The sequence below is a fragment of the Tachysurus fulvidraco genome, chromosome 20, assembly GCF_022655615.1.
Source record: "Tachysurus fulvidraco isolate hzauxx_2018 chromosome 20, HZAU_PFXX_2.0, whole genome shotgun sequence".
In the NCBI taxonomy this organism is placed as follows: Eukaryota; Metazoa; Chordata; class Actinopteri; order Siluriformes; family Bagridae; genus Tachysurus; species Tachysurus fulvidraco.
In genome coordinates, this window is record NC_062537.1 from 13,035,636 (window position 1) to 13,051,777 (window position 16,142).

General features: G+C 49.1%; 1 pseudogene; it reads left to right on the forward strand.

The window, feature by feature from the left end:
* Window positions 1-4,043: 4,043 nt before the first annotated feature.
* Window positions 4,044-8,967, forward strand: LOC113660290 (annotated as a pseudogene).
* The last annotated feature ends 7,175 nt before the right edge of the window (window positions 8,968-16,142 follow it).

The following is a 16,142-nucleotide window of genomic DNA, read 5'->3' on the forward strand; positions in this document are numbered from 1 at the left end:
AAATGTCATTGTCCAATAAATATTTTAAACAAACTTATATAATGCGTGTATGTGTATGTGTGTGTGTATATATATATATATATATATATATATATATATATATATATATATATATATATATATATATATATAAGAAAGGCATGTAAATGATAGGAATATCCAGAATGTTTTTCTTTATTAAAAACTGATTTGCAATTGTCTAGAAAATTGTCTTGGTATTTATTTAACTATGAATATGCACTAAGAAATGTGATATGTAACAAATGGGTTTTGTTGTGGTCTTGCTGGGATTATACTAGCATCATAGACAACATATGTTGACCAGCACACCAGCATCCCAGGCTGGTCGGCCAGCACACCAGCAACCAGCACCTAAGTCTGGACCAGCATACCACCATCCCAAGCTGGTTGGCCAGCACACCAGCATCCCAGGCTGGTCGGCCAGCACACCAGCAACCAGCACCTAATGCTAGACCAGCATACCACCATCCCAAGCTGGTCCCAGCATGCAAAACATACCTTATGCTGGACCAGCAATGCTGTTTTTTTTAGCAGGGCTGAAAAAAGGGCTCCATCATCACTCGTTTTTCCAATAAGAGCTGCTGATTTCTGGGAACATGAGTGACTTTGACCACTCGATTCGTAACAGACATTTTATTCTTTCCCGAGGATGAATGAAAAGAATTCACACAGACAGGAAATAGATTCTTGTCAACATATTTGTGGCACACCTTCCCTTAAACCTTCCATTTGAGTAGATGCATACCAAAAATGGAGAAAAGAAACAGGTTTTGCAGGTGTTCTGTATATGACGGGTAATGTGCAAGAAACCATACAGTGACACTGAAAAAAGGGATCCATCATCATTCGTTTTTCCAATAAGAGCTGCTGATTTCTGGGAACATGAGTGACTTTGACCATTGCCAGCTAGATGTGGGCATGTCAAGCAACATGACAAAGTTAAGAAAGGTTTAACATTAAATTTTTCACTCCCATTTTTCACTTTATTGCTCCATATTTGCAAGAAAGCGTGAATTATCCACTTCCTGTTTTGTGGACTGTGGAGGAAATTCTATTCTAATAATCAGAAATAATAGTTCAAGTAAACTTTTCCTAAGTTGCAGAGAAGAACGTAGCAGAATCCTGTGGAGTATCAAACATATTTATTCAATACATTTGCAAGTGTGAAGTCAGTCTGTCCCGACCTAAGTCTGAACAGAGTGAGTTAGTTTGCTTGTAAAGCAGTTCTCTATTTATACAAGATGCTGGACCCAAGGTTCATAATAATGTGTCCGTGTGGCCTCTTCCACTGGTCTTGTCATCCTCTAATCTTGTCATTTCACAGGCAGGGCAAGGGTCACACTGTCATTTCCCATACATCTGCAAAGTGCTTATCTTTTAGGCTTAGGGTGCAGTTTGGAAAACAGTTCAGTCCCCCTTTGTTACCCTTGCTGTTCCTAATTTCAGGTGTGTGTGTATTGGTAAAGAATGTTCAATGTTCATTTTTGTTATTCACAAACTTTTTCTATTACAGGACCCAGACAGAAAGAACACACACAGCACTTCATATTTCTCATATGCTATGATTCATATTTACAAATCACAGAGACAAGTTAGATGTGGAATGCTAATTGCATTACCCATAGTACTATGGCCATTTTCATTTACATTTCATTTACATTTTCCATAGATTTGGTACAAGAGTCAAAATCCTGTTTCTAACATGAGAACCATAGAAAGAATTTACAGCTCTCAGGCAACAATCCCTTCTCAAAGACCTCATGAATGCTTGACAATCACCACAGATTATGGCAGGCTTATGACAGAAAGAGCAAATACCAGCACATGACTAGTAATTGCTCTCACTGAACTGTCGGCACTTTAGACCAGTGGTCCCCAACCTTTTTTTCGCCGCGGACCGGTCAATGTTTGATAATTTTACTGCGGCCCGCTGGGGTGGTGGTGGGGGCTATACAATTAAATTAAAATTAATAATTTTAATTTAATTCTATTTAAACATGCCTTTTTAACTCATTACAACGCTTAATCAATGAGAACCCTGAGCTTGTTTCTTTGCCACGAGACGGTTCCATTTGGGGTAATAAGAGACAATGACACCCGAAGTGTGTTGCTCATGTCCAGTTTATTCTGTTGTTTTGTTTTGGTTGCCGTCACTGCAGAAAACCCCGCTTCAACACAGATAGCATGTTGGAAATGACAATAGGGATTTAAGTGCTGTGGTGGCAAACTCAGGGTATTCCGCCATGACTTTAATCCAGAACACCGGCAGAGTTTCTAACTTTCTAACAACGTCTGTTTCATACTCATTTCTGCTAATTTGTGGGTTAAATTTGAGCAAACACTATATACACGTACACCAAGCACTGTTAAACATGACAAAGTACAGGTGAACAGAGAGAAGAGCGATACACACCTTCTATCCACCAAAGCTACAACGCCACTGCCACTTGCAGCCACTTAGCCCCAGACGTCACCTAAAACTGCCCCGATATCACGGTATTTTGCGCATGTGCGGTATTGGTGCGGCTTTAGGTGACGTCTCCCGGTTAACCTCTCGTCCATGGAAAGTCGCACAAACCCGAGAGAAATACACCACAGTAAATAACATGGAAATCATTTAATGTTCCTTGGGCGTCCCAGTACTATTTGGTCCACGGACCAGGTATCGGTCTGCGGCCCGGGGGTTGGGGACCACTGCTTTAGACGACTGACCCGAGGAGCTAATGGGCGTTAACCTTGGTGTGACCATGTGCATGTGTGAGCTTTGAGGTGAGCTTTTAGGTACGAGGTACAAATAGGTAATTAAGCACAAGCTTAGTGAAACAAAATGCATGGTATGTCAGGAATTCTGAACACAGCTGAAAGCATTCAAACACCAATCACTAGTAGAACTAGTTCTTTTTCTAACTTCGCTCCGTGTTTCACTATGGGAATCGCTTTGGGCGTGACCAACTACGGAAGCTCTTATGACACCATGTCTGTCTTTGACAGACAGGTCGACCTGCGACCAGACTCCGCCCTGTCTTTATCAGCCAGGTCGACCCCTGTCTACGTCATTCGCGCTTTCTTCCTATGTGCATTGTGTGTATGGGCCCGAAGCACGTTCAGACGTCGCTAGCGGACCCGCAGACATGCGCTCACTGTGCGTCATTGCCGGTGAAAATCTTGGAAAGGAGGCTGAAAGTGTCGGTGGCTAACCAGCAGGACCCTTGCCTGTCTGAAGCTGCCTCGACAGATATGGCCCATCCGCCGCGAGCTAGCAAGAGCTGGGCGGACATGATGGAAGCCGAGTCCCCGGACATGCCTCCGCGGTTCGATGGCCTGCTCATGCAGGTGGATGACGAACTGGGGGACGAGGACGCAGATGGCAATGATAACTCTGACCTCCTTGATCTAGGCATGGACGACGAAGAGGAGGAAGACATTTCCCCCTTCCCAGTTCAACAGTCTAGACCGCCTAGCACGACCGATTCAGCCCCCCCTGCTGACAGCAGCCTGCACGAAGTGTGCAAACGGGCCGCGACGAAGCTGGGCCTGACCTGGCCAGCCGCCAAAGCTGCTGAGGGTGCTGTGAGAGACCTCTACGATGGGAAAAGGCTGCCGCCGACCCACTCTGCAGCGAGACAGCTCTTGCCTGCCATGCCTGCGTGCATGAAAGAGGTGTCTCGGTATTGGTCTAGCCCCTTTAAGAGTAAGCTCCCCACCAAGGGACACTCGATGTTGGAAATTCAGGGGATGGAGGAGCTGGGGTTGGCCGGACACCCAGCAGTGGAGCCTTTGGTGGCGTATCACCTCCACCCGAATCGACCATCTGTTTCCTCCTCATCGCAGTTTTCACTGCCGAGCAAGACGGACCGTTTGACCGCTGCGACTTTTCAGAGGATGTACAAGTACGTGGGGCAGTCCGTATGTTCGCTGAATGCTGTGACTTTACTGTCGGCATATCAAGCGGAGATTTTGGAGGAGATTTTGGAGCCCCTTACGACCCGATTAAGGGCTTATTCGGGCCCGCTCTCGAGAAAATGAGAGAAACCAGCACCCTCAGGAAACAGGAGGATGAGGCTTTTCACCTCTGTTTGCCACGCAAGAAGGCGGAGCGACCGCCCTCTCAGCCTACGCGGCAGGGCTTCGCATCAGCCCCAGCATCGAGAGAGAGGCCGATGACCGCGAGAGCTGTGAGAGCTGCTCACGGCGGACAGGTCGGTCAGCGAACGCGTCCGGATGGCTCTGGACCTTGAGGAAAGCATTCTTTTGCGGCCACGGCAGCTAGGAACCGTCCGCCCCACCCCGAGGAAAGGAAGAAGAAGCGTGCGACCTGGCGCACAGTTTTTCCCCGGTCCTTCTCTCTCCGCCGGTGAAGATAAGAAGGCGGGAGTTCAGCCCTTCTGTTCTGAGTTTGTTAGGGGCTCATTATGTTCGCTCTCCTCCAGTTCAGCGAAGAGAGGGAGGTCAGAGCCATGTGCAGTGTCACCAAGCACTCACACACACAGGGGAATTGACATTAAAACATGCTCCCCAAGTTCAAGACACATGACAATAAATGTCGCACTATCGCAGCCAGGCAAACAGCCGAGGGCGATATGTTTAAAAAATCCCGGAAAATGCAAAGACATGAAAGTTACTCCCCCAGTTCCACTGCTGGGGGCAGTGCTCACTTCCCCGTCAGTGGGAGCCCGCTCAGCGCATGTGATGACGTCATCACTGCACGACGATGGCGGGGCGGAAGTGTACGGGGGCCTTCTCTCGACCCGCGTAGCCAGCTGGCACGCATGCGTGGTTCACCCGTGGGTTTTAGCAACAGTTTCACGGGGATACAGGCTCCAATTTGCCATGAAACCGCCTCATTTCAACGGGCTGGTCATGTCGGTGGCTGAGGGAGAATTGGCCCATGTGTTGACGGCCGAAATCGAAACCCTCCTGCACAAGCAGGCAATCAGAGTGGTACGGGGGGGCGTCAGGGCTTCTATTCCCGTTATTTCGTAGTTTCAAAGAAGGGCGGCGCAGCCCTCCGTCCCATTTTGGATCTGCGTGTATTAAACAGGCACCTCAGAAAGTATTCATTCAAGATGCTGACACACAAGGTGCTGTGTCGATCGATTCGTCCGGGCGATTGGTTTGTGACGATAGATCTGGCGGACGCGTATTTTCACATAGATATTTATCCCTCTCACAGGAAATTCCTCAGGTTTCCATACCGGGGCACAGCATACGAATTTCAGACTATACCGTTCGGGCTGTCATTAGCTCCGAGGGTTTTTACCAAATGTGTGGAGGCAGCCCTGTTCCCGTTGAGGGACAAGGGCATAAGGATATTGTCTTACATAGACGATTACATAGACGGTTTCAGGATAAATATGGTGAAGAGCCGGCTGGTGCCCTCTCAACATACAGAGTATTTAGGGCTCAACTTGGACTCCCTGTCGTATCGAGTCACATTGACGGAAGAGAGAGTAGCGTCTTTCACACAATGTCTCGCTCGTTTTCAGAGGGGACGAGTGGTCCCGTATAAGCTGTGCTTACGAATGCTGGGGCTTATGGCTTCGGTGGTCGTGGTGGTTCGTTTGGGGCTACTCAAAATGAGGGATTTTCAGCGCTGGATCACGCGCTTGCGTCTGTGCTCTCGCCGGCATCTCAGCCGACCGGTGAGAGTCAATCATGCGTGCGTCGAAGTGCTCAGACACTGGAAAGCCCCTGTGACGCTCAGATCGGGGATTCCCTTGGGGGCGGTGTCATCGAGAGTAACTATGACAACGGACGCGTCCTTAAAGGTTTGGGGAGCAACCCTAATGGGCAGGGCTGTGAACGGCACGTGGCTGCCACAGCTGATGCACGAACATATAAATTATTTGGAGCTATTGGCGGTGTGGCTGGCACTGAAACATTTTCTGAGTTTCCTCAGTGGTCGGCATGTTTTAGTGAAAACAGACAACACCACAGTGGTTGCTTACATCAACCGTCAGGGGGGCACACGCTCCCTTCGGCTGCATCGGTTGGCGACAAAGCTGATCGTGTATAGCGACACACGGCTTCTGTCTTTCCGGGCGACTCACGTTCCCGGGGATCTTGAACAGAGGGGCAGACTTACTGTCCAGGGGAAATCCCCTTTACGGGGAGTGGAAACTCCATCCTCAAGTGGTGAGCCAGGTATGGCAGAGGTACGGTCAGGCTGCCGTCGATCTCTTCGCCTCGCAAGAAAACGCTCATTGCCCTCTGTATTTCTCTCTGGTGGACGAAAATGCACCGTTGGGTGTGGATGCTCTGGCCCATCGGTGGCCGGACGTGCTTCTGTATGCATTTCACCCTCTGAGCTTAATCTCCCCCACTTTAGCCAGAGTGAGGGAGCAGTGCCTGTCATTGATTCTGATAGCCCCACGCTGGCCATCCCGACATTGGGTGGCGGAGATAGTCCAACTATTGTCGGGCAGCCATGGCCCCTCCCCACATGGAGGGACCTTCTGTCTCAGGCGGGAGGGGAAATTTACCATCCTCATCCGGACATGTTAGCCCTCTGGCCTTGGCCCGTGAGAGGTGGAATCTGAATGCGGCGGGCTTGCCCTTGTCAGTTATACATACTATACAGAGTGCGAGAGCCTCCTCTACCCGCGCTCTTTATAGCAATATATGGCGTGTGATTGAAGAATGGTGTGGGCGGAGAGTGATTATCCCTTTTCAGTGCTCTGTTAGGGATATATTATGCTTCCTCCAAGATCTGCTTGATAAAAGGAAGGCTTTCTCCACCATTAAGGTGTACCTGGCAGCTATTTCAGCCTGCCATGTAGGTTTTGGTGACAAGTCGGCAGGCCAGCACCCTTTAATAAGTCGTTTTATGAAGGGGGCGTGCCGCTTACGGCCGGTGTCTAGGCGGTTGGTTCCTTTGTGGGATTTGCCCATCATCTTAGAAGCCTTGTCTCGACATCCTTTCGAGCCAATAGAGGCAGTGAGTCTTAAGTATCTCTCTCTTAAGAAGGCACTGCTCCTGGCTTTGGTGACAGCCAAGCGTGTGAGTGATTTACATGCTTTGTCGGTTAGCCCGTCTTGCTTAAAATTCGTTCCGGGGCTCACTAAAGTCACTTTTCTTCCTAACCCTGCTTTTGTGCCCAAGGTTTTGGAGTCGACATATAGGTGTCCGTCTACCGAACTGGCGGCTTTTCAGCCTCCACCGTTTTCTTCTCCGGAGGAGCGAAGACTTCATACATTATGCCCGGTGCGGACTCTTCATGTGTATGTGGACAGGACAGCTGGTTTCAGAACTTGTGAACAGCTGTTTGTGTCCTGGGCTACTCCTCACACAGGGAAGCCGTTATCTCGACAGCGGCTATTCCACTAGATTGTGGAGGCGATATCTGTGGCTTATGGTTGCAGGGGTCTTCAGGATCACATTTCTGGGATAAGGTTAAAAAAGCTTGGGCTGATAAATGGAGTTTCCTAATGGTGGAGAAAGCTGCATGGGGCCTTGACACTGCGGGTGTTCATTGACTGAGGACCATTCAAACAAAAGCAAACTGGCCTTCATCACGAGAGTTGAATCGCTTTGCTGAGGTGATTCACAAATGACAAATGACTAGCTGTGTGTCCATATGCATTAAACTAAGTAGCTAAGCACCTTAGTGTCATACTGGACTTGTATACCATATGCACCACAGATCAATTCTAATTCAATTCAAATTAAGTTCAATTTCAGAAATTCAGTTCACTGACCAACATTTCTCACTTCACTTGTAGACTTATTTGACAGTGAAGCAGAAAATGAACATGGTTTCTAAAACAATAATTATATTGCCAAAATGATAAAAGAAAATTACAAGCAAGTGTTAAAGGAAAAGGAAGAGACAGAAAACCCAATCACATGCCGACAAAATGAAACAGTCCAGCTGTGTCCACTTCAACCACAATAGAACACAAAGCATAAAAACTGCACTAATTAAAACTGGAAATTCGCAATCCTTCAGGAGGACATTAACTAATCAGCTAGGACAGAAACTTCTTGAATACATCTGTTTTCAGGGCACAGTAAAAATACACAAAACCTGTTCTCTTTCATCATCTCGTGTTCGAGATCCACCTATGGGAAGGGCATCCGTTCCTGACCTCTACAGAAGCATCCAATTGCACCAAGTCTGGCTTGACAGACAGGAGCGCGTGCCAAAGGCAGGTAAGGTAACCCAAATGCATAATGCACCTGCATGCGCTGCCTTTCCTCAGTTCACTTTTGCTTCTCGCGACTTGGTTTTTTTGGACTGCACTTTCTGTCTTCAGGAGGACATATCGCTTTATCAGCCTCCGCCAGACGTGCTCGTCCTCAGCCAGGTTAGCTCTGCGAGCCGCCCACGCTCGCAACCCCCCTTTTTTTTCTGTAGGCTGCCCGCCTGCTTTTTTGCCTTTTTTTCCCTTCCTATGGCGCTCTCCAAAGCGGCTCCGACTACACCGGTGGACAACCTATCGCGAGCCTGCCCAGCCGCGTGTGGTGCGCTTATCGCCGCGAGGGATTCCCATCCCTTCTGCATTGTCTGCACGGGTCTCAAGCATGCGCAAGAGGCTATTGATCTGCCGGATAACTGTAGCCATTGCCTGGTGCTCCCGAAAAAGCTCCTGCGTTGCAGGCTCAAGACGGCCACTTCCCAGTGTGTCGACTTCGAGCTGTCCGACTCGGAGGGGGAAAAAGGCGCCGCCGCCGCGCTCCCGGGGGCCTCCCGCGGTGCGGTTTCCTCTGACTGGGCCGACATGTGTCCTTCCCTGTTTGAGGATTTATTACCGGCCGACGACCGCTTCCACCGGCAGGTTCCGGGGATGAGGCTGAGGCGGGCCTTCTCGAGGGCTCGGATGACGAGGAAGCCATCCCGTCTTCCGCGGCCCCTCAGGCTCCCCCCGCCCCACCTCAATCGGTGCTGTTGGAGCTTTGCGAACACGCTGCCGCGCGCCTCAACATTGAATGGCCGGCTCTCCTGAACGCTTCAGATCAGGAGAGGGATGTGTTTGATGGTAAGCTTTGTTGATGGTAAGTTTGATGGCATGGGCGATCCCCCCGTGATCGAGCCTTCCATCACCAGACACCTTAACCCATCCCAGGGCAGGATGCTCACCCCACCCAAGCCCGTCCTCCACGGCAAGATGGATCATTTCTCCGCATCAATCCATCAGGCATCATATAAAGCCTCAGCTCCTTCCATTCGAGCTCTCAATGTCTCCCTGCTGTTGTCTGCCTCCTGCTGCTGGATGCCAGTCCCACTACGCTGGCAGGTCCAACAAACCCCGTGGGAAACATCGACCTGATGTTTGGCCTCTGGGGGTCTTCAGTCCACGTTCATGCGCGGCCAGCCCTCCGGACACCTGTTCTACCCTCCAGGTTCACCCGTCCAATAGACAGAGGGTCTCCTTTAGTGAGGTCAGCCCCCCCTCGCTGGCGAGGGTCATCCTTTGTTCCACACAGGCTTCACCATTCCCCGTGTCGACTAGAGTGCATTCCCCGGTCCCAGTGGGGACGTTGTGGGATTGAGTGCAGAAGCAGTGTCACCAAACACCCCCCCTTCTCACACCTCTCACATGTTCAATAAAGGCTACGGCCCCAGTTTTTCACAAAAAAATTCTGAAAACGTCTCTGTTTTGGCCACTGGAGGGCGCCGTCGCGGCATCAATGAATGGTCCGGCCAGACCGGCCCCCGACGTCCCGCCTACCCGTGTAGGGACGCTCGGGAGTGACAGCCTAACTGTCTGTCTCGGCCCCTGTTTGGGTGATTCACACAGTCACGAGGGGTTACAGACTTCAGTTTGTCCAATCACCCCCGCGGTTCAACGCACCAGGGCTCCGCCCACATTCTGAAAGACGAGATCTCATTTCTTCTCGAGAAGGGAGCGATTCGAGTTGTGCTCGCGCATCTAAGCAATCAAGGGTTTTATTCTCGTTATTTTCTGGTCCAAAAGAAGGACGGATCTCTCCGTCCTATTCTGGATTTCAGAGTGTTGAACAGACCTTTACGGAAATACAACTTCAGAAAGTTAACACACGGCTCTCTCATACGTTCGATAAAGCGGAACGATTGGTTTTGCTCGATCGAACTGAGCGATGCTTTTTTCGACATAAGCATCTATCCTCCACACACAAAATTCCTTTGTTTCACCTACCAAGGCATATGTTACGAATTCACAGTCCTTCCGTTCGGGCTCGCGCTGAGTCCGCAAACGTTCTGTCTGTGGGTGGAGGCGGGACTTGTGCCGCTGAGAGTAGCGGGTCTCAGGATCCTGACTTACATAGACGATTGGCTTATTATAGCTGATTCGAAAGAGAATCTGATTCAAATTACTGCCCGTGTGCTCTCACACATCGCTGTGCTCGGTTTCAGAGTCAATGTGTTAAAGAGCAATTTCACTCCCACTCAGGAAGTCATATTCTTGGGTCTGGAGCTGAATTCCGCCACGACGCGTGTGCGCCTCGTGCGGGGGCGCGTCTCTTCACTCATGAACTGTCTATCGCGGTTCAGGGAAGGGGCGCGGATACAGTATCGCACATCTCAGATTACAGGGTCTTATGGCTTCGGCTGTCCATGTCTTCCCTCTAGGTCTTCTGAGAATGAGGGCTTTCATGGAGTGGATTTTGTCCCTTCATCTCAGCCCGTTACGCGATCTTTGCTGCTTTGTCTCTGTGACACGCGCGTGCATGGCCGCACTGCGCCACTGGAGAGCTGCGGAGTTTTACGCACATGGGACCCCTATCGGGGCAGTCATGATGCGGAAAGTGGTCACGATGGATGCCTCCTTGACAGGGTGGGGAGCCACACAAGAGGGCAGATCAGTGAACGGTGTGTGGCCGATCTCACTTCGCTCAGCCCATATAAACTACTTGGAGCTCCTCACTGTGTGGAAAGCTCTGATGCATTTCTCACCCTGCCTGCGGGGACATCATGTGCTGGTACGCTGCGACAATATGACAGCTGTAGTATATATCAATCGTCAAGGTGGCATGCGCTCCTCCAGGCTTCACGCTCTGGCTCACAAACTGTTGGTGTGGAGCGCGCGTTGTTTTCTGTTGTTACGGGCGACTCACGTCCCGGGCCTTTTGAACAGGGGTGCAGACCTCCTGTCGAGGGGGAACCCTCTGTACGGAGAGTGGAGGCTCCACCCCCAGATAGTGGGGCTGCTCTGGGAGAGGTTTGACCAGGCTGTCATTGATCTCTTCGCAACGCGTGAAAACGCCCACTGTCCTATGTTCTTCTCACTTTGGGCGAGGACGCCCCCCTCAGCGTGGACGCTCTGGCTCATCCATGGCCCAGCACGCTGCTCTACCCTTTCCCTCCGCTCTGCCTGATATCCCCGACCTTGGCCAGGGTCACGGTGCAGGGTTTATCTCTGATCCTCATAGCTCCCAGGTGGCCCGAGGCACCTTGGCTAGCGGAGATAATTCCTCTTCTGTATGCAGAGCCGTGGCCCCTCCCATTGCATACGGACCTCCTGGCCCAGGCGAACGGGGAGATTTTTCATCCTCACCTGGGCAGGGTGGCTCTCTGGGCCTGGCCCGTGAGAGAGCTAATTTGAGCATGCTGGGGCTTCCCCCCTGTGTTATCGCCACAATTCAGAGTGCCAGGGCCCCTTCCACACGATCTCTCTATGATTGCAAAGGGCGTGTGTTTGAGGCGTGGTGCGAGGAGCACCAGCTCGTCTCATATCTCTGCTCAGTCACTGATATTCTGGGTTTTTTACAGGGCCTTGTCGATCGTGGCAGGACCTTTTTGACGATTAAGGTCTATTTGGTCTCTGCAAATGATCCAAAATGCAGCTGCCCGGCTTGTTTTCAACCTGCCAAAGTTCTCGCATACCACCCCGCTACTGCGATCCCTCCACTGGCTTCCGGTAGCTGCATGCATCCGGTTCAAAACACTGATGCTGGCCTACAAAGCCAAAAATGGACCAGCCCCCTCTTACCTCAAAGCCCTCATCATTCCTCGCACTGCACCCCGTAACCTCCGATCTACCAGCACTGCTCGACTGGTTCCACCATCTCTCAGGGTAAGAGGCAAGTATACTACAAGACTCTTCTCTGTACTGGCACCAAGGTGGTGGAATGAACTTCCCATAGAGCTCCGGACAGCCGAGTCACTGGCTATTTTCAAGCGGCGGTTGAAGACCTACTTATTCAGGAAGCACTTCAACTAGCACTTCTTTCCTTATCCTTTGCATTTAAAAAAAAAAAAAAAAAAAAACACTTTCATTGTAACTTTGAACAAATGTTTTAAACTCATGGTATCTTAAGTATGTAACCTAGTGAACCAGCATTAATGTATTCAGTGTTAGAGATTTAAGCACTTATGTACGTCGCTCTGGATAAGGGCGTCTGCCAAATGCTGTAAATGTAAATGTAAATGTATTTGGCGGCTATCGCTGCATGTCACGGCAGTTTCGGCGATGCTACGGTGGGGCAGCACCCCCTTATCCGTAGATTTATAAGGGGCGCACGCCGCTCCCTGCCGGTCACCAGGAGTATGGTCCCGGATTGGGATCTCTCCATGGTGCTGGAGATGTTGGCCCAACAGTCTTTTGAGCCCCTGGAGGATATCTCCCTCAGGTTGCTGTCCTTCAAGATGGCGCTGCTCCTGGCTTTGGCTTCCGCCAAGCATGTCAGTGATTTGCATGTGCTCTCGGTTCATTCCTCATGCACCACATTCTTGCTCAGCGGGGATAAGTTTTGGCTTAAACCTAACCCGGCCTTCATGCCTAAGTGCTTTTAAGCCTTCACTGGTGGTGTGATTGAGCTCTCCGCTTTTAACCCTCCTCCTTTTTCCTTTGCGGAGGACCAGAGGTTGAATGCTTTGTGCCCTGTGCCCTCAGGGCTCACTCCAGTAGAGGCTTGGCTGCTTTGTGGGCTCTGTTTAGGGGAGTTCTCTTGCAGGACATTTGTGCTGCGGCGACCTGGTCTTCTCCGCACACCTTTGTCAGGCACTACCGGCTTGATGTTACCTGTACCACGGTGGCTCCTGCGGTCTTGAGTGTGGGCTCTTCGTAACCATGTGCTACGAGGCCCGTACTCTTGTCAGCCCTGTCTGCCCGGCCTGGCTGTGCATGTTTTCAGGCATATGGACTTCTCCCCGCCGTACGCCCGGGTTGGTCCATTCACATGGTTATTTACATGTTCTTTTCCTGCAGGCGGCCTGCTTGTTGGACATCAGCAGGGTTTTGACATGCATGTTGCCACATGCTTTGTTTCCCTTTGGCTGAGCTTTTTGCCCCGCGCAGTATGTTATGTCTGCTGCTTTGTGATGTGCCGAGCACCACCTTTTTGGCCGTCCTCTGGCTTACAGGGCCTCGCTGTGAGTGTCTTGGGCAACTGGGGAATTGTCTATCTCCCATAGGTGGATCTCGAACATGAGATGATGAAAGAGAACATTAGGTTACTGTCGTAACCCCGGTTCTCTGAAACATCGAGTGAAGAGATCCACCAAGTTTGCCCTGCTTGCTGCACGAGAAGCGAATATGTACACTGAGGAAAGGCAGCACTGTCAAGCCAGACTTGGTGCAATTGGATGCTTCTGTAGAGGTCAGGAACGGATGCCCGTCCCATAGGTGGATCTCTCCACTCACTTTTGCAGGAGTTCATCATGCTCTGAGTTTTCCCAGCTCGATCTGAAGCCTGGCTCGTCCTTTAGTGCTGTCATCTAAAGAGCTCGTTCTCATACAGAGACTTGAGGCCGGTCAGCTCCCGGCTCCTCACCTCTTCCTTTTCAGAAATCTGTAGGTGAACAACACTGTTCTCTGACTCGATATATACTTTGTCAATATAAGTGGCCAGGCGGTCGTTGAGTTTGCTGAGCCCCTCTTTCTCCTGCAGTCTGGTGATCCTGGTCGGGCTCAGAGGGGTCCCGCTGCTCGCTCCTTTGCTTATTCTCTGGCTGGCCGGGGTGGAAGTGGCGGTCACCATTGTAAACTAAAAAGCTGGAATACATGTAAATAAATATTTAGGTTTTATTCACACCATAAGAATTTGTACGACGTAGAAAAAACGGTCTTAAAAGTGCTAACTCCAGCTAGCACCGCAACGGTTAGAAAAACGGTTATATTTAGCCGCTAGCTAACGATCGAATAAATTACATGGCTGCCAACTAGTGATGGCCGGTTCGTGAACAAATCATTCTATTGAACCAGTTCTTTTTAGTGAACTGGATGACCCGGTTCACCAAATCGGACTGATTCGTTCTAAACAGTTCGCGTCTCGAGTCAGCGCTGATCCACAAGTTACTAAAGTTACTCACTTTCGGTCATTCCTGACAGCTCCTCCGACTCTAAATAAACTAATATACCCCGAAGTATATGTAACTCCTGTACACTGAACTGAGACATGTTGTGCTGAGAGAACTGCTCGAGCTGTTGATAGTGCGCATGCGTGAATTACTGAACTGATACAGCGAATCATCAGTACACTGAACTGAGAACTGTTTCTTTCTGACGCATCCGAGAACCGATGAACTGATACAGCGAATCATCAGTACACTGAACTGAGAACTGTTTCTTTCGGACACGTCCGACATACTGAGAACCGATTAGCTGTTGATACTGCACATGTGTGAACCTTTAGAGCAAATTATACATATTGGGATATGCATAGTAACTAGTCATAGGCTATTAAATATTTTTATTAAAAAAAAATCATACAACTGTTCACTTAATATATGTCAGTTAATTTTACTATTGACTGTTGTGCAGGTTAGTCTGTATTTTTATATGCCGCTTTTTGTAAGTTGATGAAGATTAGTTTATTAACTTTATATCTTTAAAACACATAAAACATCCACGTTTGCACATCAATCACTGTACTGGGTGTTTTAGTATTACAAAGAACTTTTCGAATGTGTTAAATTTATTGTATTAATATCTGCTGGCAGCAGGATGATGGAATTTGTGTCATTACGTCATTGTGAATGACGTCATTAAGTCAGGACGTAAAAGAACTGGTGAACTGGATTTTTGAACTGGTTCATTAAATCAAACTGTTCGAAAGAACCGGTTCGCGAAAAAGAACCGAACTTCCCATCACTATTGCCAACTTTTGAGTTCACCTTAGAGTGAGATTTTGGGGGCAGCGCTTTGGTTATGGGGAGGGGCTTATGGAGGGGCGTGGCTTGGTGTGGAAAGAAATACAAACAAAAAATACTTTCATTAGCAGAATTTTATTAAGTATATATTGATTTGGTATCTGTACAGAATTGTTTACAGATTTGGTATCTGTACAGAACATGTTTACAGATTAATGTTTACAGATTTACAGATGTGCTCTGTTGTAAGTGCTGGTGGCTTATTTTGCGGCCCTAATCACTGATTTGGATGGCTCCCACTTGAAGCATGGCTTTCATCAAGAACTTCAGAGCTGCAGTTTGGAATTTGTCCACTTGATGGGCTGTGATGTCCCCGGCAGCAAGTAGATGGTTGAGTCTAGCCCTGGTGGTGAAGCCGACACTCAGTTTGTTTCCTATTAGAAATGTAAAAATATAATTAAAAAAACACCTACATACACACCTATCCTTGAGCTTCATCTTACAAACAAACAATCTAGAAACTTTGATTTTGGCTTTGACGGTGCAAGTATTCTCAAAGGCCGGTGCATTTTGGAGGCAATTGGACAGAAAGATTGTGAAAGCTACAATACTTTTGGAGGTGAGCAGACATTAGCATGTGACGTGACCATAATACCCGTGGGATAGTTCCCCTCATTGTGCTGAGTGTTTTGATATGTCACATGTCCATGTTGTGCAAATTTTTAAATTTCACGCGACGTGATGTCACGTGACGTCACGTGATATGACCATAATACCTGTGGGGCAGTTCCCCTCAATGTGCTGAGTGTTTTGATATGTCACATGTTCACGTTGTGCAAATTTTTGATTTCGCTGGTTTTGGGGGCGGGGCTACACGTGACGTCACGTGACGTGACCAGAATACCCGTGGGGCAGTTCCCCTCAATGTGCTGAGTGTTTTGATATGTCACATGTCCATGTTGTGCAAATTTTTAATTTTCACGCGATGTGACGTCACGTGACGTGACCAGAATACCCGTGGGGTAGTTCCCCTCAATGTGCTGAGTGTTTTGATATGTCACATGTCCATGTTGTGCAAATTTTTTATTTCGCTTGTTCTGGGGGCGG